General features: G+C 41.9%; 1 long non-coding RNA gene and 1 other non-coding gene across 2 annotated transcripts; both read right to left on the reverse strand.

Moving 5' to 3' along the window:
• Positions 1–7,017: 7,017 nt before the first annotated feature.
• Positions 7,018–12,978, reverse strand: LOC133891189 (uncharacterized). The gene is made up of 3 exons (XR_009904153.1): positions 12,960–12,978; positions 12,716–12,844; positions 7,018–7,095 (listed from the first exon to the last, which is right to left on the reverse strand). It is a non-coding gene; the product is annotated as an uncharacterized LOC133891189 (long non-coding RNA).
• A 622-nt stretch (positions 12,979–13,600) lies between these two features.
• LOC133891842 (small nucleolar RNA snoR97) lies at positions 13,601–13,710 on the reverse strand. Its single transcript, XR_009904297.1, has one exon. It is a non-coding gene; the product is annotated as a small nucleolar RNA snoR97 (small nucleolar RNA).
• Between the last annotated feature and the right edge of the window lie 14,238 nt (positions 13,711–27,948).

Raw genomic sequence — 27,948 nt, forward strand, 5'->3', positions numbered from 1 at the left:
ACTCTCTCCCGAGAATGCCCATCCTTGTCCTCATGGTGCCGGCTGCTCGGAGGTACTGTTCATCTCCCCGAGCACTCTTGCACGAACCCTCGGGGAACCGAGTGCTCGGGGGCTGCCACGTGCAGCCCCGAGCACTCTCTCCCGAGCACTCTTGTACGGACCTTCGGGGAACCGAGTGCTCGGGAGCTGCCGCACGTAACCCCGAGCACTCTCTTCCAGAACTTAGCTCTTCTGATCGTCGGGGGACTAGGGTGCTCGGGGGTGACCGGGCACCTCCCCGAGCACTTTCTTCCCGGTACTCGGATTCCGTGGATCATCGGGGCACTGGGGTACTTGGGGGCCACCGACCGTGGCCCCGAGCACCTTCTCCCGGGACTTGGCCTTTCCTCATCCCATAAGAGAGACCTCGCGGGATGGCGCCATGTGGCGGATGGCTGGCCTGGCCTCGGGATTCGGGGACCCCTGGTTCCTGATACACCGACAGCAGTGATAGTCGAGTATCACTGCCGGTTGACGCTTTCAGCTGGTAGTGATAACACCTTCACTGTCGGTTCCCGGGCATGTAGTGATAGTTGGGACTCTAAAACCGGCAGTGAAGGTGGTTTTAGAGTCGGTAGTGAAGCCCTTTTCTGTAGTAGTGTCATATGCAACCAGCACTAAAAAGAATCAGACCTGAAATATTTCTTCACGAGAGTTTTGGCTTGTTTGGCTCTAGGCCACGTCTCTCTCTACCTTATCTCTTCACGGGAGCACATGCACATGCACAACTCTCATCGATCCCCTCCATCTCTCTATCTTATATCTTCCTCCTCTCCTCCATCTCTCACTTGATCAACCCCGCGCGCCTCCGCTCCTGCCTTCGGGCCCTTTCCCTAATCAACCCCGTCGCTTCGAAGGTGACTCCTTCGCGTGGCTCACGGAAGGATGCGATGCAGCGAAGGCGGATGAGATGATGATGTTGCCGCCGACACCGGTCATGGAGCTCGCGCGGCTCGCCATCAACTTTGGAGGCAACCTAGAGCTCTCATCGCCAGTCGTCGTGTGGGGCGGCGGGATCCGGAGCGGAGGCGGCTGTCGACCACTCGCTAGAGGCCCTCACCTAAGGAACAGCGAGGCCGATGAGGCCGTGGCCATGGTTGGGCGGTCGTTGTGCGTGCTGCTCGGTGCAGTAGACACGCTGCGGGAGTGCACTGTGCGTGGCATCATTGAACTTCTCATGCCGGAGCATGCAAGCGTGTTCATCACAGCGAAGCTGAGGTTCCACCACGGCATCCGCTGTGTTGGGCATGACTGGAGCCTTGGCCACGGCGGCCGGTGGGGGCTCTAGTGGGCAGCCAACTTATCCCAATGCAATAAAACTATGGCGGCGGCCTTCGCATTTTATTTGTGCAGGATGGAGCAAGGATCCGTGGCGGTGGCATCCTCGGTGACGATGAGCTCCAACATGTGGCGCCGGCAGCAGGCTCGGCTCAATGCATCAAGCTGGCTCGTTTGCCTGGCCATTTTTATTTTTTTTTGTTGTTGGAAAAATTCATCAGTGTCGGTTCTAAAATTGGCACTGATAGTCTCTGACTATCAGTGTCACTGATGGAGTGCTGGTTCCAAAACCAGTACTGATAAGGTTTTGGAACCGGCACTGATGAGGTGCTTTGGTGTAGTGTGAACTCAAGATAAACTTTTATAAAAAATGAGGTCTTTGCTTTTGGAATGGAGCAGGAGGATCAGCAAAAAGTGGCTAACTACAAACTAGGGGTGCTTCGTCTAAAATATCTCGATATTCCTGTCTCTAATCCTCACTTAGGTATTGCTGCATCCTTTGAGGTTCTATCAAAGATGGTCAAAAGGTTAAACCCATGGATGGGAAAAAACCTAACCTATAGGGGCAAGCTGACTCTAACAAATTCATGCCTAACCAGTCTACCCATATACACTATAGGGTTTTACCTCCTTCCTAAGTGGGTATATAAGAAAATAGACACTATTAGATCTCAGTTCTTTTAGAGGGGGGCTGAGGATGTTAACAAATATCACTTGGCTAAATAGGAAGCTATTTGTAGGCATAAAGACTATGGTGGTCTTGACATTCTAAATACAATGGTTATGAATGAATGTCTACTTGTCAAATGGATTGGGAAGATCTACTCTGGGTCAGAGGAAGCCTGGTTCAAACTCCTCACGGCCAAATACATGCTAGATAGAATCTTCTTCACCTCCAGAAAGAGAGACATTTCTCAGTTTTGGCAGGGATTGTATAAGGTTAAACACCTTTTTTTTTAATGGGGAGCTGTTTATAAAGTGAATAAATGTAACATAATACTCTTTTAGAAAGATGTGTGGTTAGGAGAGACTCCTCTAAAAGTCTAATTCCTTAGCCTTTTCATCTTGTGTGCCGACCTAAATTCACTAGTCTCTGATTGTTGAGAAAATAATGAGTGGGAGGTTCATTTTAATAGCAGTTTAACTGCAAATGATCTACTCCAATGGGAAGAGCTAATGCACAAGCTGCGTAATATGCACCTAAATGACTCAAAAGATGAAGTGGCTTGGGCTCTAAATAAATCAAGGAGATTTATTGCTAAATCCTTGTATACATTCCTGACTTTTGAGGGGGTTCTCAGCAAAGGGGATAAGAAAATCTGGTCAACCAAACTACCTCTCAGGATCAAGAACTTCTTGTGGCAGCTTCTACATAATAAGCTATCAGCGACCTCATCCCTTAAGAAGAGGGATTGGCAAGGGAACATACACTGCTGTCTGTATGGCAAACCTGAGGATGTTAACCATATATTCTTTGGGTGTATGTTGTCACAGTTTTCATAGAGTGTCTTGAGAGATGTCTTTGGCTGGAATGAGTTTCCTACCTCGGTAGCTGACTTATAGGCAAGTTAGCTCCGAAAGTTTTTTAACATCTCTCAAAACCTAGGGCTTTTCCTTTTTGCAGGTATTGCTTGGGCTCTCTGTAGGACAAAGAACACTATGACGATGGAAAAGAAGTTCCCCAAAATGCATACCGATGTTCTGACCTTCATTATATGGTTGGTGCTGAAATGGGACATCCTTCTCCGTGATGACGATAAGCTGATGGTGATAGTGTATCTTTTCAAGTCTGGGAGTGGCTACGGGGCTTCAATCCAAATCCCGACTCCATCACTAATATTTACAACATTTGATTTGGTGTTTCCTGGCTTCTTACGTAATAGGATAATGTTTTACTGCCCTGTGTTTCTCAACATTGCTATATCTAGTGCATTGGTAACCCCAGTCATTTTTCGGTTTTGTTCTAGTATCTGTTCTTTTCTTTCTGAGATGGTTGTGAACTCTGTTTAATTAGCTTTTAATATAAATCGAGGCAATCTCTAGTAAAAAATTATTATGGCTAGAAATGGGAGGAGCTAGGACGAATGGGAGAGAAGCATCGCTAGCGCTGAATTGAGTAGTACTTGAGGTGAGTCATGGGCATGGATGCAGTCCTTTTGGTACATCAAGATCCCTAAGGCAACAGAGGGAGCACATATATAGAGTTAGCCAAGAAAAACACTGTTATTATCCTCTGTATATAGTTGTTGTCGTTAGAGCATGATGTACGCTCTTCATTTTAGTAATAAAATGAAAATATTTTGTACCACCTTAGCACCTATATGCGTGACGGATCCAAAATTATGAAATAGGACTCTCTACTCTTCTTACTCCTTTCCTCTTCTTTTTTATCTCTTTTTTTTTTCTCTTCTTCCTATTCCATACTCAAAAATTGAGGGGAGAAGGGGATTAAGCCCTCTTGCCCCTGTCTCCCCAGTGGATCTGCCGCTGCCCATATGAGATGCCAACGGATTGAGCACAAGTAGCTAAGAATCGTACGTACATGCTACAAAGATAGAGTAATCGATGGTCCACCTTAGCATTCCCTTTGGGTGCGACGGATGTGCATGCTCTTTATACCTGAAATCAGAAGAAAAAAATAATATACCTAGTGGAATAAACTATAAAACAGTATCCATATAGACCGGTACCAAGAGATCTTGGGATCAGTCATCATCTATTTTTCTTTTAAAAAAGAGACACTATTACAGAAGGGGTTATCAGTGTCGGTTAAAAAACACTAACAATAGTGGTTTTTGAACCAACACTAATTACTCAGTAACGATAGTTCGTGACTTTTAGTGCCATTTTATCAACTGGTACTGATAAAAAGTATCAGTGCTGGTCCATATCAAGAAATCGACATTGATATTTAGACTATCAGTGCTGGTTTGTGGGACAAGCTGGCACTGATACAGAGACTATCAGTATTGGCTTTTTATCATGATGCGGCACTAATTGCCCCTTTTCTGTACATAATCTAGTTGTTGCCGACAACATCACAAATAATGGAACATACAACAAGATAAATATGCATTTAAGTTTCACCGTAGGATAATCATCTCAATCTGGCGTTGAACCCTTCAATTGATAATGTCTGTACAATTTACCCTTAAAATTCTATCCATTATGACTATGGCCTGATGCTTCACTATGACCATGTTACATCCGGTACTCGAACTTTTACTATAACTTGCCTCACATAAATTCATTGATGCTATTGGGAACCACCTAGTTGTCACCTCGTTTTATGAGACACCCACATAAGTGATTGCAACGTTGTCTCTTATGAGACATCCACATGCTGTCTTAAACGACCCGAATACATCTAAAGGTTTTATGGGCTCTCCGGTTGAATCGACCTCTGTAATAAAAAAAATCCCTAAGGCATCTTGCTGGGACCTTAGCCACACCTCGGTTCTTTGGACGACTGACCCACCAGCGCATCATTAGTAGTCGGACCCTCTAGCGCGTCATCAGTGGTCGGACCCTCCATGGCATCATCATCAGATTAATTCAAGTTGAGATATGCACTCGTGCTACCGCTTCGCTTTGGAGCATCATTCGAGGCTGGATCCTGATCAGAAGTGGAGCCTTGTATCGAGGGACATGTTTGTAGACGGCGACTTAATTTTGTACGTATCATTCCCACATAAAAATTTCACCTATTCAAATTGCTCGCCACTGGATGAATTGGCTGGATGAATTGGCCTAATGCACATGTGGATCCCATCTTTTTAATGTTGAGTTGTACTCTAGCTACCATGATTGATTATGCGCCAAAATAGTGGAACGCAATATTTTTATTTTCTTCTCAGAATCACTATACACAGTAGATGCCATTCACTTATTTTCTATGATTGATGTACTTGCGAAAATAGCACAATACTAAGCCTAAAATCACACAATGGTGATGGTTAAGGTACTTAGACAACAAAACTTTGCAAAACTCACTAAGAGGTTACCATTGTGTGTGTGTGTAAAATGGTCACTAATTAGGTTTAATGTTGACAAGGCAACCACCCAATTTATACAGTGTATAGATACTAATTGATTGTAATGTGAAAATGAGCATGCATCCTTGTTTAAGATAAACATGACAACTTTATTTTAACAATAGGACAATCCTATGGAAGGTCACCATTAAAAACCAGAAATAAATTCCTAAGAAATGGTTGACTGGTACGGTAAAAGTTCTGTCTTAGTTGGAGTAGGGATAGCATTTCTCTTCTGATTAAGTAATGGAAACTCAATCAAACTCATAACTGTCTCAATGGAATCTTGTCGTTCTTGCCAAGGTTGGATGTCTTTTTTCAACCTACTCAAGTCCAAACCACTTTTTCGATTAAAGGCTATCAGAATCATCTCTTGGCTGTGAAGGAAACCTAGGTATAGCATTTCAAACGTTTGGTTTCAGGTACCAAGGTGATGTATACACGTCTTGATAATTAATAGTTTGCTTTTTTTTTTGTCTTAAATTATTTCACAGATCAAATTCGTGGGTACCCAATAAATTGGACAATACAAACATGCCCTTTTTCAGATGCATTGCAGCAGAAATGTTACAATCAAATTGTGCAAAAAAAAAAAAGCACCTGAAGAGATCCAAATTTCCATTTAAAACTAGAGCTGTAAAGCTAGTTTCTCACCCTCTCAAAGGTGAAAGTAACACCAAAGGCAGAATCCCAAGGGTCTTGGCCAATCAGCTGAAAAGCATGAAAAAGCTAATGTATCAACTATACCTAACTCTTGCAAAAGCATATCAATTCTTAGGAAAAGCCCAAAGTGCAACCAATCTGTTGTTGAAATGCCCACAGATATGTCGCTTAGAACATCAAGTTTGCTCAATCCACCACCTATTTTTGCAAACTAGGGAAACACTAGCCCAGAACCACTTTTTCCTGATAGGAAAAACCATCAGCAATGGTTCGGAAACCGTCATGGAAAACCTTCCCTAATGGGATCCCATCAGGGATGACCCGTCAGGGTTCAAACGTCAGGGAAAGGCATGTATCTGTGATAGAAAATCGCCACGGATGTTTCCCTAATGGGAGAAATGGTCATGAGTAGTATTTCGCGTCGGTTTTCTTCCCGTCAAAGATGATTTCCTGTCGGTTCTAATACCATCACAAAAGACCTTTCCCGTTGGTTCCAACACTGTCATGAAAGGCCTTTCTTGTCGGCTCTAACACAATCACAGAAGCGTTTGCATCACAGAAAGCCTTTCCCGCCGGTTCTAATACTGTTACACAAAGCCTTCCCTGGAAGTTATGTTGCAGTCCACCTATTGTTGCCCAAATGTCAGGAAATTGGAGTGCTTTGTCTCTAACAATAATTATGAATACAATTCATGAACCCACACAGGTCAACAGGTGACAAAAGCTACATTCAAAGGTCCTCATACATCATATTATTAAAATAGCAATTGGCATGTTCATACATCAAGTCTGAAAGCTACATTAGAGGTTTGGCAAAATAAAGTCTCCTATATAATCGATACATAAGATAGCCATCACACAAGGGCAGTCATATAAGTGATAGAGCAATGCACAGATGGCACTTCCAGCCATGAACAATATGCATAGAACCAAGAACAAAATATTTTCCACACCACAAAATACTTGCTGCCATCATGCCAATCTCAAGATCTGCAACAAGGTCCTAGGTTATTCAATGACCATCGCTGTTGCTGTCCACATTATTGGTTGAAATGTGAAAAGATCCATGTCCAGTCCCTCCCTACATGCAAAAAAAGATCAACCTCTTAAAGTCTCAATATTTTGTTGCAAAAAAGAGTAACCTAACACTTCTAAACCTACAACAGATCAACACGGTGCAACCAGCATCTTCAGCGACCTCCACAGCGCAAGACGAGTACTTAAAAATCATGTTACTCGTATTTTATTTCCCGCGATTTTTAATTTCGAGTATAGTAGATCTAGTCATTTGTTGTGCTTTCGTACACATGTCTAGATTATGCTTTGGTAATATGATCATATCAGTTTATCAGTTTCTGCTTACAAAATTATTTATGGATTAAATTAAACATAAAAGTGCCTTATATTCCAACAATCCAAAAAACTTATAGTAGGCACTTAGGTTTATCAATGGCTGGTTGTGTCGTTGCACTGAGGCCAGATAAGTTTTCTGGTGTGCACTTTAAGAGATGGCAAGTCTAGGTCACTCTGTGGCTGACGGCTATGAATATCTACTGGGTGGCTAAGGGCAAGCCGGAAGGAACCCTTACTGCTGAGCAGGAAAAGTCGTTCACGGATGCCAATACACTCTTTGTAGGATGCATTCTTAGCGTTCTTGGTGACCAACTTTGTGATGTGTATATGCACATACAAAGCGCGAAGGAGTTGTGGGATACACTGAATGCTAAATTCGGTGCATCAGATGCAGGAAGTGAACTGTATATTATGGAGTAATATCATGACTACAAGATGGTTGAAAATCGCTCTATACTTGAGCAGGCTCATGAGGTTCAGTGCATCGTGAAGGAACTCGAACTCCTCAAGATCAATGTACCAGACAAATTTGTGGCTGGAGGCATCATTGCCAAGTTACCTCCTGCGTGGAGAAACTTTACCACTGTTCTAAAGCACAGGAGACAAGAGATTACTATTGAGAGTTGATCGCGTCTCTTGATGTTGAGGAGAAAGCTCGGGCTAAGGATGTGAATCTAAAAGGAGGCGAGAGACATACTAGGGCCAATATGGTGCAAAAGCCCTTCCACAACAAGAACAAAGAGAAAGATAATAAGCCAAACAAAACTACCACTTTCAAGAAGAAGAAGAAGAACATAGCAAAACTGTCTTGCTTTGTGTGCGGTGAGATTGGATATTTTGCCAAGGATTGTCCAGACTGCAAGGGAAGAAAGGCTCCACAAAAGCAGAACTTAAAGACTGCTAATGTGGTGACCATTGGCGAAGCTGAAAATGGAGCTACAAGGTAAGAAAATTTACTCTCTGTGTTTTCAGTATTTCAGTCTACTAATTGGTGGATTGATACAGGGGCCAATGTTCATGTGTGTGCTGATATCTCAATGTTCTCATCTTATCAAGTCGTCTATGATTCTTCCATCCTAATGGGAAATGGGTCACATGCTTTTGCTAGTGGTATTGGCACGGTAGATCTGAAGTTTACTTCGGGCAAGATCGTGCAGCTAAGGAACATGCAGCATGTCCCTACAATGAACAAGAATCTAGTTAGCGGCTCCCTTCTTTGTAGAGACGGGTTTAAGGTGGTGTTAGAGTCAAATAAAGTAGTAGTGTCAAAGCATGGATAATTTATTGGTAAAGGCTATGAGTGCGGAGGCCTGTTCCATTTTTCCCTTTCTGATTTCAATAATAAATCTGTGAACCATATTTGTGGCAATGCTAATGATGATGCTAGTGTTTGGCATTCGTGGTTATGTCATTTGAATTTTGGTTCTATGACTCAACTTTCCAGCATAAGTTTAATTCCAAATTTTTCCATGGCCAAAAGTTCTAAGTGTCATAGTTGTGTGCAATCAAAACAACCTCGTAAGCCCCACAGGGTAGCTGAGAAGAGAAATTTGGCACCTCTAGAACTCATACATTCAGATCTGTGTGAAATAAATGGTGTGTTGATGGAGGGTGAAAAAAGATATTTCATGACTTTGATTGATGATGTGACTAGATATTGCTATGTTTATTTGTTGAAAACGAAAGATGAGGCTCTAGATCATTTTAAAATCTATAAGGTAGAAATTGAGAATCAACTAGAGAGAAAGATCAAAACAATTAGATCGGATAATGGTGGGGAGTATTTCTCTAGTGATTTCGATTTATTCTGTGAGAAATATGGGATTATTCATGAGAGGACACCTCCCTATTCACCCTAATCAAACGGGGTGACCGAAAGGAAGAACCGCACATTGATTAACTTGGTTAATACCATGTTAAACACTGCGGGATTATCTAAGGCATGGTGGGGGGAGGTCTTGTTGACTTTATGTCATGTCCTGAATAGGGTTCCTCTCAAGGATAACGAGAAAATCCCATATGAAGAATGTGAAGGGACACATCCATCACTTTCTTATTTACGCACTTGGGGATGCTTGGAGAAAGTCAATGTACCAATAACTAAAAAGTGCAAGCTCAGACCTAAAATAGTGGGTTGTGTCTTTCTAGGATATGCTCATCGGAGCATTGCTTATAGGTTTTTAGTGGTTAAATCTGAGATACATGATGTGCATGTCGATACAATGATGGAGTCTTGTGATGCAACATTTTTGAGCTCATATTTCCTATGAAATATTTACATAGCATGTCTAGACTATCTTCTGAGATAATCTCTGAACCTCCTCCACCTCTTGATATTATTGAACAAATACATTAGCAAGATCCTGAGGAGGATGATAGTGAAGCTCCTAGGAGGAGTAAGAGACAAAGGATTGCAAAGTCTTTTGGTGATGATTTTACTGTGTACCTTGTGGATGACACTCCCAAGTCCATCTCAAAAGCGTTTGCATCTCCAGATATAGACTACTAGAAGGAGGCTGTACAGAGCGAAATGGATTCCATCCTCGTAAACGGAACTTGGGAGGTCACAGAACGACCCTATGGATGCAAACCTGTGGGTTGCAAGTAGGTGTTCAAGAAGAAGCTTAGGCCCGACGGTACTATTGAAAAATACAAGGCTCGGCTTGTGGCCAAGGATTATACCCAAAAGGAAGGTGAAGACTTCTTTAACACTTATTCACCTGTTGCGAGATTGACTACTATCCGAGTGCTACTTTCCTTGGCTGCCTCACATGGTCTCATCGTTCATCAGATGGTCGTTAAGACAGCTTTCCTTAATGGAGAGTTGGACGAGGAAATTTATATGGAACAGCCTGATGGGTTTGTCGTAAAAGGTCAAGAAGGTATGGTGTGTAAGTTGTTGAAGTCCTTGTATGGCCTTAAACAAGCTCCTAAACAATGGCATGAGAAGTTCGACAGAACTTTAACATCTGCAGATTTTTTGATCAATGAGCCAGATAAATGTGTGTACTATCGCCATGGTGGGGGTGAGGGAGTTATATTGTGCTTGTATGTTGATGACATACTGATATTTGAAACAAACCTTGATGTGGTTAATGAGGTAAGTCTTTCTTATCTCAAAGCTTTGATATGAAAGATCTGGGTAAGGCTGATGTAATCTTAAACGTCAAGTTAATCAAAGGAGAGAATGGGATTACTCTTACACAATCTCATTATGTTGAGAAGGTCTTGAGCCGCTTTGGTTACCAGGACAGCAAGCCTTCTCCAACACCTTATGATCCTAGTGTGATACTTTGAAAGAATAAGAAAAGTGGCAGGGACCAACTGAGATACTCTCAGATTATTGGATCACTCATGTACCTAGCTGGTGCTATAAGGCCTGAAATCTCATTTGCTGTGAGCAAATTGAGTCGCTTTACTTCTAACCCGGGTGATGAACATTAGTGTACGCTTGAACGAGTCATGTGCTATTTGCTTGGTACTATGAGTTATAGTCTTCACTATTCCGGGTACCCACCGGTACTAGAGGGTTGTAGTGATTCAAACTGGATATCTGATGCTGATGAGATTTACGCCAAAAGTGGATATGTATTCACTCTAGGTGGTGCTACTGTGTCATGGAGGTCTTGCAAACAGACCATCTTGACGAGGTCAACTATGGAAATAGAACTCATTGCATTAGACACAGCCACTGTTGAGGCAGAATGGCTGCGTGAGTTATTGATGGACTTACCTGTGGTTGAGAAACCGGTACCGGCTATCCTTATGAACTGTGATAATCACACGGTTATTATAAAAGTAAACAATTTTAAAGATAATGACAAGTTCTCAAGGCACGTAAAGAGACGATTGAAGTCTGTCAGGAAATTGAGAAATTCAGGAGTGATAACCTTGGATTATGTCCGAACAGCTAAGAACCTGGCAGATCCCTTTACAAAATGACTATCACGGAGTGTGATAGATAATGCATCTAAGGAGATAGGTATGAGACCCATGTGAGTTATACCATAGTGGTAACCAATCTATGTGTTCAGAGATCCCGTGAATTAGGACTTGGGAAGAACAAGCTATTGACCTAACTAGAGGAGAGTAACTTTGTTGTTTGGCCCACTCGAGTGAAGATCCAAAACTCTCAGAGATCTGTAAGGCAGGTTGGCTAATGCCTTAATGTGTTCTATTGGCTTTAAGTAGCAAAGATGCTGACCTACAGGGCATTCTTGAAAGAACACACCTATATGAGTCTGACTGTTGGTCGTAGTTTATGAGATTTTGGTGATCTCTAGTAAACTCATGAAGAGAACATGGAGTATGACTTATATGCTCCATCTGCGGAGTAGTCTATTGGCAGCCAAGTATCAGTTATGGCTTTAAATGAAACTTGTTTGCACAAAACTTGCAATTCAAGGCATAGTCTATTGTTCAAGTTGTGAATGAGTGTAGCTTGATGTTCTAGATGGATGTTCAACTTAACAGTCTCTATTGAAACACTGGTATATCAAATAATAGTGGGAAACTTGTAATTCTTTATGGGACTTTGAGATTTGATGGGGGATTATTAGAATTATTGGGGCCGGCCTATGTAATAATTTCTAATAAATCTCAAAGGCCCATATTGTGGAGAGGTGGCCCATGTTGAGGCTCACCCTCTATTAGTACCATATTGCTAATGGAGGTGGAGGTGGGGGTTTTCCCCTATATATATGCAAGGACCTCCATCTCTTTGGGTACACGAAAACATAGATTGCTAATTGAGAGTAGCCCTAAAATTGCGTATGCTCTCATTATATGAGCCTATATAAGAGTTAGGGTTTTTGCCTCTTTCTCTTTCTGTTGTGCTACCGCTGTAGTCTACTCCATCCCGGCGTCGACGTGCACTGGCAACCGGGAGAGTAGATCTCCGAAATGCTTGCTTTTGAGATCTTGCACTGGGAGAGGGCGAATAAGGTTTTTGGGAAGCGCTTTGCGCGACTGCTTAAGTTCTTCACCACGGCTCGTCTTCCTGGTCGCTTGGGCACTGCCCGCTGTCATCCTCAACAATTTCGGCGCATTGTCAGCAGGATCGATCGTGCCATCAATACGGTGCAACAAGCATCTTCATGTTACTCATATTTTATTTTCTGCGATTTCTAATTTCGAGTATAATAGATCTAGTCATTTGTTGTGCTTTCATACATATGTCTAGATTATGCTCTGGTAATATGATCATATCAGTTATCAGTTTCTGCTCATAAATTATTTATGGATTAAATTAAATATAAAAGTACTTTATATTCCAACAGAAATAACAGATATTAGTAATGGAAAATGAAACACACATCTCAAAATTAAATAGAAGTTCTGCAACTTACAACAACTTATTTTGCCTTTTCACTGTCAATCGGACCACTATTCGCCTCGCTATCACAATTTTTAAGGCCTAACTTCATGCAACAATAAGTGTTTAGAATATTGGCCTTCCCAGGTCCATATTTGGCTCCCTTCATGGCATAAAAAAGTTGACCAATGTTAAGACCTAAGCAAATTTTATAAAGTCATGCTACCTACAGCACATATCTATTAGAATGCAACAATAACAGTGAACAAGAAGCTTACAATGTAATGTTGAGTCTGAACTAAATCCTTGAGCCACCCCGGTTTTGAGCTGGATCTTTTGATTTTTTCTGTGACTGTTGCCCAAGCTTTTTTTCTTCTTCCTGTATTCATCCGAGCACCACAACTTACAAATGGACTCCTAGGCTTCAGGAATGAGCCATTTGGTACAACATATTCTTGCATTGATTGTGTGCAAATTTCTCAAATATGCTGTTAGCCTCGTCTTCAAGTTCCTTAGGCACTGAATATATGCTCTGGAAAAACAAAGGAACATCAAATATCAGTGGTCACTTGCAGGCTATATGTGAGAAAGTCCATGCTGAAAATAACAGAGACAATGCATATATGTCACAGCTAGCTAGCAGGGGTTGTTTGTGACGTGATAATTTTGCATATCACAATTCTCATTTCCCAAAAAGGATTCAGAAAAATCACTAGTTTCAAACAAGAAGGTTGTTTTTCATTCCTAAGTTAAAGAGTTTCTCCAGGTTTAGTATTGCTATTATTTAAAGACCACATCTATTGATGATAAAACACAAAATTAAGTGTGCTTCTTTGCAGGAAAATAGCAAAAGTATTTGCAGAAATTCAAATGAAATCTGAATCGTCCATTATACACATAGGACGATGCCACAAGCATCACATTTTGTGCTGTTACTTAACTCCCATCTCACGGTAATAAAGAGTCGAAGTCCATGACAACACACAATATCCTGAGTTATTTTTTCAGCCTCCTTGCAAATCAGAAGAGAGCAGCACCCTCAAACTACAAGATTGAATCGACAAATACATTAGAAGAGAGTACCTCAAGGACCGCAGAGTTGGCCATTGTTGTCACTGCAACTATTGAAATGCTGTTATTTAAATCCCGAAGACTAAGGACCTATAAATTTCTCTCATGCAAGATACATTAGGGTCATATACAATAATGAAATAATATATGCATGTGGTGTTTGTTTATCAAAAAAGAAACACAATGCTAGAACTTAACGCTCACCGAAAACTCTACCTTCACATGGTCAGCTAGGGTTTGTAAATCATCTCTTATAGTGTCAGAGTAGTGACGCCACTTGCTTGCATGATATTTGAATGGCTAACAACCTATAGTAGTCCCTTCAATGATGGGTGGGTATTGTTGGTTTAAAATCACTCCAAGTATAGGTCCTGTCTTCATTTTATCATCCAATGAGTAATTAAGATATTTGAATTGCCTACAATGAATGCAATTGAGGATTAGTTTGGAATTTATGAAGACAATTCATAGAAAATATGTTAAATTTACTTACCTGTCACCCTCTGGTAGAATGACAATTTGACCATTATGAGGTATGTGCAGTTTGTTACGTCTCTTATCATCTTTTCTTCAGATGGCTGACTCTCACTAACATTGGACACATCACTTTGCCATGCTTGCTTTTCCATCCGATGATTTAAAGACTTCATCTCCTGCCACAAAGTCATGTATGGAGCATCAGTATTATGCTCCGAGCCTAAAGTTTTGCTTCAGTGAAGCATTCCAGGTTTCTACCCCATCCCATAGCTTCATCAATTCATCTACTATAGGTTTCATCAAGACACTTAGTTTCCTTCCCGGATGTTCAGGTCCTGGGATAACCATAGAAAGAAATATATACTCTAGCCTCATACAAACACCAAGTGGAAGATTATATGGAACCAAGAATACATGCCAACAAGAATAAGGGGCTGCACTAAGCTATATGGTGTAAAACCATCAATTGCAAAATCGAGCCTACATTCCTCGCTTTTTGTGCAATGTTTAGAAATTCTGCATCAAATTGCTCCCATGTCTCTCTATGACATGGATGCAACATTTTACTAGAGCTTGAGAGGCAAGTTTCTTTGTGTGAATGCATTAGTTTTGCTATGTCCTCATGTGCATACAACTTTTGTAACCTATCTGTAATGGGCAAGTAGTGAAACATTTTACGAGAGATACTGTTTGAACCATCCTTGTAGCGGGAGGTAGTACAACTGCACATTTATCCTTGTCATTGTTTTCTTTATAGAACAACATGCAGTTATTATAACAAGCATCAATTTTATGATATGGCATACCAATGCCCTCCAAAAGTTTTTTAGAACGGTAGAAGTCCTTGGGAAACTTGGAATTAGGAGGGAGGAGTTCATGCATGAGGTCCACAAAATCATCATAACATGCCACTAACAGATTGTATTGTGATTTAATGGCTAGTAGACGAGAAACGTAGAAAGTCTAGAGTGCAAGGTTTTCTCATGTACTAGCTCATCTGCACTAGCAACCATCCTATAAAAAGCTTGGGCATAGGCTACTAGATTTTCATTAACTGACAGTGGGTGATCACCAGGTATGTCAGCTAGCATATCGTCCATCCGGTTTGTCTCACCAAATCCCTTAAGTTCTACCTCAGACCCAATGTCATGATTCTGGTTTATGGGCTTCTCACCATGCACTACCCAAGTTTGATAATTTTCCCTGAACCCATTTTGACACAAATGCAACACTATTTTTGACCTTTTGTGCTTAAAATAATTCCAACACATGAAGCAAGGACACCTGATTATATCAGACTCAACTAAATGAGGTATTGAGATAGCATGATCCAAGAATCTCAACTCATTCATTTGATGGCCTACCACGCTTCCAACCACTATATATACACCCACGATCTGCTATCAATTATATTTATTTGTATATTTATTGTACAATTGTGGAGTTAGGATATAATCATTAACAATAAAGCAATGCATATCAAACTAGGAGTACACTAAAATAATTTTACAACTCAAGCAACATGGGTAAAGGGTTCTTCATTTCAGTCCAAGAATAAACCACCAGTTCAGAAAACAAAGCAAACAAGCATATGGTATATCAAATCAGTTCAACCTCAATGATGGAATTAAGATCTTTTATTTCAATTCAAGCATAAACCATCATCATGAAGTATAAGCAGTGACTGAAATATGCCAAATAAATCTCCAAAACAATCTTATAAGTTTATGTCTATAATTATGGAAACATGTGACCTCATACCACTTCTTAACTTATTGTAGTACTGTTTAGTCTACATCAAGGATCAAGCTTCAGAATAGCATAATATCACAATAATAGTAGATAGAGAGTAGCACATCCAGCCTACAAACTAAAACAAAGATGCACTGTACCGGCCAGCACAGCCCTCAAACATAGGTGCTCATAAATGAAGATACAACAGGATGTCACATGGAAGACCAATAAGAAACCCACCACAAGAAAATGGCACATACCTCTCGCAGGTTACAGCTACACCCCAACAGTCAAGAGCTCCAGAGAACACAAGCAGTAGCAAGCAGCTGAGGAAGAGCCTTGAAAAGGTAGAATGAACCACACAGTAAGCATCAAGCAACCAGGCCAACTATCTGCAGCACCAAGTCAGAAACCTAAACACACAGCAAGATAGCACAATTCAACCATCATTACCAAAATAAAATGGCCAATCCAAGCAACAACATAGGCCAGTGGGAAACACAAGTAGCAAGAACCAAATTGACAGATTAACAACTTATGTTTTTAGAGCATTTTACAAAATGTTTTCTCCTATACCAACTATGTTACTTTATGCAAATAAATTGCCATCAGATAAATGATTAAAATTTTCCATGAGGGAAACAACATCATCACAGTTTTGAGTGATGGTTACATAGGACGGCTGGGACAAAGCTGGGACAAAGCTGATGTCGATGGTGGAAGTTCGAGCAAATATGTCAGACAAAGGTTTCCCCTCTCCCAGCTAGTGTACATGCAGTACAATTTGCCTCAGATCAAAAACAAAAAATTCTCCATACAAGCAAGAACACAATGCATAGATCTTACCCTCAATGTTGCAGAAGCTTGGAGTGGCAGACGACAGTGGCAAACAGCGAGCCTGGCAGCCACTGCAAAAGGTCCAAACACCACTGCCTTACACACTCATGGCTATGGATCTGAAAGCCTTTTGGGTTCTGGGTGGCAGAGGTGTGGCGGCGGCCGATTGGTGTGGCGAAGGTGTGGCAGCGGCCGATTGGTGTGGTGGTGCTGCTGGTGGAGGCAGATTTAATGTGGAGGCGGTGCGGAGCTAGCGGACGTGAAGGAGTGAACAGGAAGGAGAGACAAAGGAGCATGATGATTTAGGGGAAGAAGTCACGGGCAACGAGAAGTTGGCGGGATTACTGGTAGTGGCGGAGGTGCTCGGGTAGTGGCCTGCTGTGATGGCGGAGGAGCTCGTGTTGAGGACTTGCTGTAGCGGTGGTGCGCCTGACGCCTCCCAGCTGCGCTCTTTCATTTTTCGTCCACGCGTCAGGTCTTTATGCCGTGTGGGCCAGTCAGAAGCGTCAGGCGCTAGTCCCGCACTAGGCCTGTTTCGAGCGCGCGCAAGGCGGCGCCTCAGATGGTAGAACATCATCCCCGTCGGGTGTTCTGCGCAGGTCAGGATAGGTTTCGCATTTTCCTGACATGAGGCCGCCAACCGCAGGTAGAGAAACAAAGGCCTGATAAAGAGGTTTAAGAAATAAAAACCTTGAAACTTCTAGTATCCTCCTTGCTGTCCTATGACCATACTTGGGAAGACAAATATTTGTACTATTCTGTGTTTTCAAGACAACTTATGCACTGTTCCAATAGTCACTTATCAAACAAGGACTACTATGAATTATAAACCTATTCTCTCACACCACCCACATGTCAAATTACAAGCCTACATGTTTCATAACTTTGTCAAAGGTAGCAAAATGGCATCATGCCTAGATATGCCAATAATAACTCTCCCTTCCTCTTTTAATTAAAAGTTCTTATATCGCTCCCTAAGAAAAGCTTCTGTCACTACTATATAAACCCCTATATATACCGGTCCAACACTGCCGGTTACTAATGGATTGGCAGTGATGGGGAATCACTGCTGGTTCATAAGCTGCGCGGGAAAATACAGTCATCGTGGCTTACGAACCGACAGTGATAAGGGCATCACTTCCTTCTTGGGAGGGGTGCTTCTTACTCGTATGATGAAAGCTTATCCTTTAAGACCTCCAAAGACCTGGAAACGACGCAAGATCTTGCAAAAAAGCTTGCGGAAGCCCACGAGCAGTCTTCACAAGGCTCTTTCAAGCCAGACAAGGATAGGGACGAGCTCACCTTGGACCTGGGAAACAAGGAGCATGGTGGTCGCATACGAGGTATTGGGGTGATGGGTTGGAAATATGGATTCCTAGGTGACGTCGACAGTTACAAGAGTCTAAAGAGATCCCAAGCAGGGCGAGATGCAGAACGAGAGGCAGAACAAGATAGGATGATGGAAATGCTTGAACAAACGCTAAAAAAAGAGAGGGAACATACAAAACAAAAAATAGCACAAGCAGTATCCCAAGCCCTCATGCATCAACGGGGTGCCATTGTGAGCAAACAGGAACAACCGAGAGCGTCTCCTGATGGTGCGCGCTCTAGCCCCGGTGATCGTCAGAGTAGCTGTGTGTCTATGGGAGTTCCGGGAGCTGACTCCATCACTTATCCTGTGGACCTCATCACAGCACGGACACCGTGTGAACTACACATTAGTGCTAGGAACATTTTGATCAAGGTGGCTTCTGGCGTGGCGTATCCCTGTGGCTCCCATGAATAATTGCATGGATGTCCGATATCGGAGGGCTACGCTGTCGTCGAAGTAGACGAGGCAGTTGACCAGTACCGCCATGTTGATGTGGACTATCCCGCAGAGGAGGGGGCGAACACTATAGGAGAGAATGAGCACATATTCATCGCGTGGGAGAAGGCCTACATAGTGTTTCCACCAGGGACAGCTCCCGAGAACCTCTACTCTCCGGTACACCTCGGGCCGTCGTCGCCTCTTAGATCTCCCTCTCCTCACCCATCTCTTAGAAGAAGTCCACCTCCTCAGCCATCGCCTCAAAGAAGTCCACCGCTCAAGAAGCTAGCACCATCAAGAACCCAACCATAATCTCAGAAAACACGATCAGGTTCCGCAGCATCCAAGCAGACAACATCACCTAAGAAGTCGGTGGCATTTAAGAAGTTGGCGGAACCTAAGGATGTCTATTCACTCACTACTAAGGAAACCAAAAAGATTGTGGATGCCAGTGTCACGTCTCATTTCCATCCTCCACCACCTCCACCGAAGCCTGTTGTGCCTGAAGATGTTGTGAAATTTTTCATGAAAATGGCCAAAGTTAAACAGACAGGGGCGGCTTCAAGAAAGACGCCGACTGACTATGAACGCATCAGCAAGAAGCAGACCAAGAGTAATTTCAGCCCAATCATTAAGGATACTCCAAGCATTGTAGACTTCCTGGCTGAATCAAGAATAATAGCAGAGGAACTAGCACGGTTTACTGTGGGAGTGGATATCCAAAAGTTGAATGTTTCATGGCCATTTGAGTTGACCAAATCTTTGGTCAAACTAGATATAGAAAGAAACCTTACAACTCAAATGCGCCGATTACATCAGTAGTACTTGGAGTATTCTAGACAGGGTTTTCAGGCGTTCCCCGTAAGATATACAAATTATTATTTCCTCAACGGGGATGGCTCCTTCTGGGTGTATTTCAAGGACTTGTATGAACTGTATAAGGCAGATGCCCTCGACGTGTCTATAGTTAGAGTGTGGACTCTGTAAGTGACTTATGCATATAATTCACGTTATATGATCTTGTACCTTGAAATTGCATAGCTAACTTCTCTCTTTTGTAGAATGGAGATCCAAGCATGCGGACAAGACTTAGATAAGCAAGTAGGATTCATTGATCCAGGGCTTATGAACCAGAAACTTATAAAGGAGAATCCAGACTTCACCGAGGACTACTTATTGAAGTATCTGCTTCACCACCAATACAAAAAATTTATACTCTTACCCTACAATTATGAGTATGTGTTTGCGCACCAGGGCGTCCACATTTTATGGGAAACTCGATTCTACTAATAATTTCCTATGGTGACATATTCTACAGTTTTCATTGGATCCTCCTTGTCATCCACCCAGACATGAGCAAGATCATTGTCTTGGACTCACAAAAGAGAGAACAGATGACTTACCAATACCTCATCGACATGCTAAACAGGTTAACTCGATCATTTAATCTTCTCAACGATTGCATCTAAGTTTAATTGGTATTCATATTCACGTACAGGGTGTACACAAGATACCGAAAAAAGAGTATCATCTACTTTCCATTCAGGAAGCAATATGATGTAAAAACTGACTTTTCGCTATGCAGGGAATATTCATGTCTTGCATTTCCTACTGAATAAAAAGGTTCAATTCATTCCACTGACGAATCCTTTCCTCTTGAAGTGTATGAGGCAGGCAGCCGGCAACAATCTCCGCGTGTTTTATGTTGTTAGAACATATTATCAACCTAAATGGCGAGTTTCATGAACCGGTCGTGTCGTCCACACGTCACAGATCTTCAGATGACACCATTCCTTCTAGTAGAGAGTATGCGACAAGGAGGAAGGCTACCAAGGGGCTTGACAACGTATTATATTTCGCCAAATGACACGATATTAATGTATGTCATTAATTACTATTTATTAATGAATGATATAAATTACTATGTATGATGCGAAGTTGGTATCGATGGGATGGCCTTCCAATGATGATGCGAAGGAGGAGTAAGAAGCAGCGGCCAGGAAGCGTGCCCAGGAGGAGGATGAGAGGCTGGCCCGTCAGCTGTGCGCTGCAGAGGAGCAAGAAGTTGCGTCCTATAACTGTGCCCAGGAGGAGGAGGACGAGAGGGTGGCCCGTCAGTGTGCTGCGGAGGAGGCCGAAGGCTCACATCGTAGAGGTGTTCAGGCGCTAGACTTTAATGTCTTTGACACGCTGACGAGCCTGGAGCTTAGGCGATGCTGCGGTTGATCAGGCGTGGCCGGGTCCAACGCTCCACCACCATCGGTCCCCTGGCGTCCCTGGATGTACACACGCCAACAGTCGACAGTGCGGAGATGCAGTCCTCATCGCACGGAGAGGTGGTTTTGGAGCCTGTTGCCCACTGCCGGCTTCAAAACCGGCAGTGAAAGTGGTTTTGGAGCCAGCAGTGAAGGGGGTTTCTGCAGTAGTGTGTCCAAATCTGAAAAGAACAGTTGAACATTCACCAATTCATGATGTTTAAACTACAGACACGTCCCTGTATTTATTGGAATCAAAATATCTAGCATGCAGAAATTAAGAAGAAAATTCCCTTCAAAAGAAATATAACATATGAAGCAAAACCAGATCATCAAAGCAGTGCTCAAAGTGTGATGACAAAGCTATGTGCACTCCATGTCATGGTACCTGGGCAGCACGGTTCTTGAATACCGTAACATCAAAATATAGAGGCTAAACTTAAGAATAAAAAGTGCTTTGTCACGCTTGCGCTTGGCACATCCTTCTACTAGATCACCACATATTTCCATATAAAGTCGAAGAGACTAAATTACAGTGGAACAACATTAATCTGAACCTATAAAAGTACTTCAAACCATATAAATGTTCACTCATGTCTATCGTTTGTGCTGGTTCATCAAGCGTCTGGGAAGTGGAGGGAGACAGCTGGTGGTGGAGCACTCACCGCAAAGATGTAGAGGAGCGCGACGAGGAAGAGCGCTTGCTGCATCCACCTGACACCCACCACAGCCCAGAGCATCGAGTGGAGCTCGGGGATGAGGTCACCGGAGTGGAGCTAAGGGACAACAACGCTAGGCTCAGACTCAGGGGGACAGGGAGGAGGCCATCAGGGAGGTGGTTCTCGGGATGGCGATAGGCTTGGGACGAGGAGGCCATGAAGGAGGTGCTCGGGATGGCGTGGAGGAGGCCATGATCATGGAGATCCTAGAGGCCGGTGAGGTAGCGCGTTGGGGAGCCATCGGGGAGATGCGAGAGGCACTAGTGACGGCTTCAGGAGATGAATGGGTGAGGCTGTGGCTAAGTGCTGAGATATATAGGGGATAGTGCATTAGTGTCGTCTATGGTCTATAACCGGCACTGGTACCAGCATTAGTGCTGGCTGTGGTCTATAGCTAGCACTGACGCTAGGACTATTAGCGCCGGTTTTTTTTCTAGAAACAGAGCTGATATTGTTTTCCTTTTCTTTGACAAAATATTTTGTTGAATATCTTGGTCTGTAATTTATTGTATATTATGGTTTATATTAGATCTATACTTAGTCATTTTTTTATTGCAGGAACTAATTTATTGTATATTTATGTTTGTAATTTACTGTATATTAGGTAATTAATTTTATATTTGGTTTAGAATTTATGATTGTGTCTCGAACCTTATCTGGTGGAACACCTCTAATTGCAATAGCACGTAAATGTATCATCATCATATGACAATCAAGGGACTTTATGCCAACTAACTTCAAAGATTTTATGTTCACTAATCTCTTTACGTTGAAGGAGTAACCTGTCAGAATTTTGATTCCATGCAAACAACTGCACAGGCTGATCTCCTCTTCCCTGCATATGGTGTAACAAGTCATGGGAAGTTCGTTTGCCCGCTTCCTAGGATTTTAGGATGAAAAATTTTCCTCAGCTTCGTATCTTTCAAGTCCAACTATGCATTGAGTGTATCTTTCATTTTACCAGGCATGTCTAGTAAGGTACCAATCAAGTTGTCAAACACGTTCTTCTCAACATGCATGATGTTGATTGCGTGTCAAACCATCATGTGCTTCCAATAAGGTAGGTACCAAAAATTAATCTCTTTTTAAACATAGGAGCGAGTTTTCCAACTCAGAATTTTATACTACCTTTCCCCTTTCCTAAGCTTCTTTACCATCTTATATACTTGTTCCCTAATGCGAACCTTTAGAGCTTGACGAGTCTCCACTGTCCCATCAAAAGCTCTTGTTTCCAATAAAGTTTATAGATGTTCCCTAGTGTGATTTGGATGTAGAAATCTATGGCGACCCATGTAGATCATTTTCTTATAGTTCTTCAGCCACAACCCCCCTATTTCATCCACGCACTATACACATCCATCATAGCATTTTAAAGTCAGTCTCAAAAGGTTAGCAAGAGCAAGCCAATATTGGATCATTACGAACAACATTGCGCGTAGGGTGAAATGGTCACATTTGCATTCATCCCACACCCTTATGCCATCTTTCCATAGTACAAGGAGGTCTTCAAGTAATGGTTGGAGATACACATCGATATTGTTTCTAGGTTGATTTCACCCATTGATCAGCAAAGGCATCATTAGGAACTTTCGCTTCATACACAACAAATACAGAAGGTTGTAGATACAGAGACTCATGGGCCAAGTGCTATGACTATTGCTCATGTTGCCAAATGGATTCAATTCCATCTGTACTCAACCCAAACCTTATATTTCTCACTTCAGCTTTGACTTTCTTGTATTTTGTATCGAAGTTCCTCCATTGCATTCCATCAGTAGGGTGTCTAAGCATTTCATCTTTCTTACGTCCTTCGGTGTTCCATCGCATTAACTCAGCTTTGTTGGCAAACAATCAATTCAAATATGAGATTATAGGGAAATAACAAACTATTTTAGCAGGGGTCTTTTATCCTTACTCTTCTCCCCTATGTCATCGCTATCGATATCGTCAACGTTGCACTTGTATCATGATGCACTACAAACATGACACACTACCAAGTCTACATCCCCGTTGCGATACAACATGCAGTCATTTTGATATGCATGTATTCTTTCTACTTCCAACCCAACGGGCAGACAATTTGCTTGGCATGGTATGTGTTTTTTGGAAACTCGTTGCCCTCTGGAAGCAAGTCCCTCAAGAATTGTAACAACTCGTTGAAGCTCTTATCAGACCAACCATTGCTAGACTTCATTTGTAGCAATGTCACCATAATATGCAGCTTGTTGTGCTCTTTCTTATAGCCTAGGAACACTGGTATTTTATAGTCCTCTATCATGTACTAGAACTTTTCATGTTGCCTATCATTGGTGAAGTATCCCTCCGCATTTCACAACATTTTATTTAGGTCATCATCATTGTTGCCAACAAAAGTATCTTCGAACGTCAACATATCAATGTCTTCGTCAGCCGTCATATTATTACCTCCGTCTTCTTCGATTGTAAGTGTTCTTTATGCACAACCTCCTCATGTTCATTGTGCTCGGTCTAGTGGATATAGCTAGACTTGAAACCCCTACGAAACAAGTGTGCACAGATCTGCTCTATGCATGAGAACGGCTTCTCATTCTTTCAATCAACGCACTGACGACACATATGGTGATCATCATGCTTGTTTTTTGGCTTCGTGTACTCCGCGACAGCCCTCAAAAAAGCCTCCACGCCATGAAAGAACTCTGGACCATGATGGTCAGCCTTGTACATCCATGTCCAATCCATCTACAAATTTATGATTATCATTATGTTTAAGGAATCATTAAAAAACCATTGAACTGATAACCATACAGTATTTCAAAATACACATCTAATTTAATGAATTACCTTAGATCTTGATTGATCCATGTTAGAGGGTCCATCACCTTCCGGCACTTAGCCCGGGTCAGAGGACCCACCTTCTAAATGCTCCCACGTCCATCGCGACTATTAGGTGGACTTGCCATCCCGATCCATGTTAGAGGGCCCATCACCTTCCGGCACTTAGCCCGGGTCAGAGGACCAACCTTCTAAATGCTCTCACGTCCACTCTCGCGACTAGTAGGTGGACTTGCCATCCCTACAGCACAATATTCAAATTGAATATGTTGATCTATTTAGAGTGATTTTTATACTTTTTCCTAATTCACTACTAGAAAATTGAAGCTAGGTTTTAATTTATTTAGAGGTGATTTGAACCTTTTTTTCTTAAATCACTATTACAAAATTGGAGATATAGGTCACCATGGCATAATCACATACTTTCAAATCTAGAGTAATCTAGCAAATAAATCTAACCAAAAATGAAATGTAGATCATCTCTATGTGCCTTACAATGAAAAAATTGTAATTTTTACTCAATTAGAGGTCAATTGCAGCTCTAGCTCCTCCCAAAATTTATCACCATGGAGCAATCACATACTTTAAAACCTAGAGAAATATAGAAAGTAAATATAAGTAAAAATAAAATGTAGATCATCTTACTAACCTTAGAGCACCTTGGGCACGTAGATTCTTCCAAATTTTGAAGTCTCCAAGTGCAAGCTTGGGCACAAATGGCGGGAGCCAAAAAGAACAGAGCTCCTCTCTGTTTCTGTTCAAGCTTGGGGGAGAAGAAGATGCCTCTTTTATACTATACATTTATTAGTACCGGACCATAACACTAACCGACACTGATACTGAGCTTCAGTGTCAGTTCATGGTTACCGGTCGGCATTGAAGTAGCACTGATATTTTATCAGTGTCAGTTTTGGCCTAGCCGACATTGATGACCTAGCATGGATAAACAATTCTATTGTAGTGAGAGATTGTCTTCCAATCTAAATTAGAACAAGTTAAGAATGGTGGTATCATAGATTGGTAACAAGTGATTATCTTCCAATACATGAAATGCAATAGCTTATCAGTAAGCAAAATATGAGAATGAACTAAGGGTTTGTTTGTTTGCAAGGTATTGAACTCCTTAGCAATCCAAGTCTTCCTTCTGCCGGAAATGAACTCTTTAGGAATCCATGTCTTCCCTCTCCAGGAAATGAACTCTTTAGCAATCCAAGTCTTCTCACAGGACTGCCAAATCAAGAAACTCACAAGCTTGCTGCTATTTTGGTGAGGACAGAACGCTGAGATCATGGAAAACTAAGTACTAATTCTTGCATATGGGAAAAAATCCTCAATTTGTTGGCCTTCCGAAGGAATTAATCACTGGAGAACCAACCTAACTGGCAGAAATAGCAAGCAATTAATCAATGTTGAATAAGAATGGAGATGGAATGATGATGTAATAAGCCCCCAAAACTTAAAACAAAACAGAAATTGCCCTGTATTGGTTGATTTAGGGCCTGTTTGGTTGGCCACTAAATTTGCCATGCCTAACAATTAAGCGTTAGCCACACTTGTGGCTTCACTTACTTTGTAGCAAAATAAGAGTGTTTGGTTTGTAGCCATGCCACAGGTTGTGGCACTATTTGGTTTGCAGCCGACAGTAGCTATAGTCACCCAAACACATTAGAGTGGTGAGGATACCTTCTCTTGCCATTTGCTGGTTGTAGGTGCAGAGTAAGGAGTGCTGGTTGTTGGATGCACGAAATTGGAACTACTGCAACATTCACAATGACACCATCTGCTTCTACTTGTATGCGACTATAGATGTTGTAGCTTAAACCCTTGTAGCATCAGTTGTGCCGTTGTTTTGGAATTTCATCGCTAACCCTCTTAGTCATGCTTGCTAAAAAATATGATAGTATATGTTGGACAACATGCCTCCTTTCTTGATGTCTTGTGATACTACATAATTCATCCAATGTTGTTTTCCTCTAATTAAATTTGTCATGGTTCTCATTTCTATTGCCATGGGAAGTTCAAAAGGATCGGACGTTGGATCTCCTAAATGTTTGTCCCTATGGTTTCAAGCCTCAACACTTGAACAAACTGGGCAACGAGTTCTGATTGTTCACAAATTACATCCTGCAAACAAACTTGGTGGTTGGGAGCAAGGTGACGGTGCCTCCATTTAGCTGTACGCTACTTATATGTTCGTGGCTTCTGCTGTTGGTGTTGTGCTGCTTGCAAATGGATACTACATACTTTGGATGTTCTAGAGGTATTCCTTGTTATGAACATGCTACATCTTTGTTCGTGGCTCGCTATGAAATCGCTAAAGTTTGGACAATAGTAGTGTTATTTTGTTGTTGGTGTTATGTTGCTTAGGAAAGGATACATGCTTTGGCCATTCCAGAGTTGTTTCCTGTTATGCACATGCTGCATCTTTGTTCGCAGTTCACTAAGAAATCACTAAGTTTTGACAATCACAACATTTATCTGCTATATCTATGTGATGTGATATGTATGTTTAACTAAAATTCACACAATGTACCCCTTTTTCCCCCATTGCCATGTTTAATGGACTATAGTTTATGCTGATGGACAATCAAAGATATGCTTTTGAACAAGCCAAATGAATTTTGAGCAATTCACACGGTTATACATCTACTGCTTGTTATACATCTTGCCAAAAGTAGCTAGCAACTAGGTGTCTGGACCCTAGACCTAAACCTTAAGTAAGTAAGGTCATGTTATATTCTGACCAATACATCCTAAGTGTAAGCAAAAGTTGTGCACCTAAACATCCAAAAGAACTATCATAGCTGAACACCTGACAGCCAAAATAGCTATCACAACTCAACACCCATAAGCACTAGCTGGAGCTACCACATGCCAATGTTCATCAGTGAGAAACTTGTACACCCAAGTCTATAGAGTCATGTCACTTGCACTGCTTAAAAAGTCACGCATACCTTTTCTTTCATTGTGAGCCAGGTACTGATGAACTACTCTCTTATCATCAGTGGCAATTGTCATTACTTCTTGCCTCTCCCACAAACTAGCATGAGGGTTAGAAGGTTGGGGCACTAGAGGAGCAGGAGTAGTGAGAAATTTCTGTAGTGATAGCCATGTGGAGTTTATTTGTTCAATGGATTCCGATAAATGGCTCTTTAGCTTTTTTGGCTTCTTGGAAGGTGACTTGATGCCTCTTGGACGCTTGGTACTAGCTTCACAAGTGCTAGACGAGCTATTGTCTCCACCAGCTTAATGAGCTACTTATGATGGTACTTTTGATGGCAAAGTGTCATAATCATCATCAAGTAGGTTTTCATGAAGTATATAGCAACTCATATCATTCAATCCTTGTGAATTGTCGGTCTCTCAATCATCGCAATCATTCATGCATGTTTCTTAGTCAATGGCAAGAGAACCATCAATGTTAATGCCTATGAATAGCTCCTACATCTCATGGAAGAATTTAATGGGCTTAGAAAGCAAGCGCCTTGCCTTATCCTGCGTTTCATGTAGGCAAGAGTTATAATTATATATGCATTTTTCATTTGCTTTCATA

Source organism: Phragmites australis, chromosome 14 (genome assembly GCF_958298935.1).
Source record: "Phragmites australis chromosome 14, lpPhrAust1.1, whole genome shotgun sequence".
NCBI classification, from domain to species: Eukaryota; Viridiplantae; Streptophyta; class Magnoliopsida; order Poales; family Poaceae; genus Phragmites; species Phragmites australis.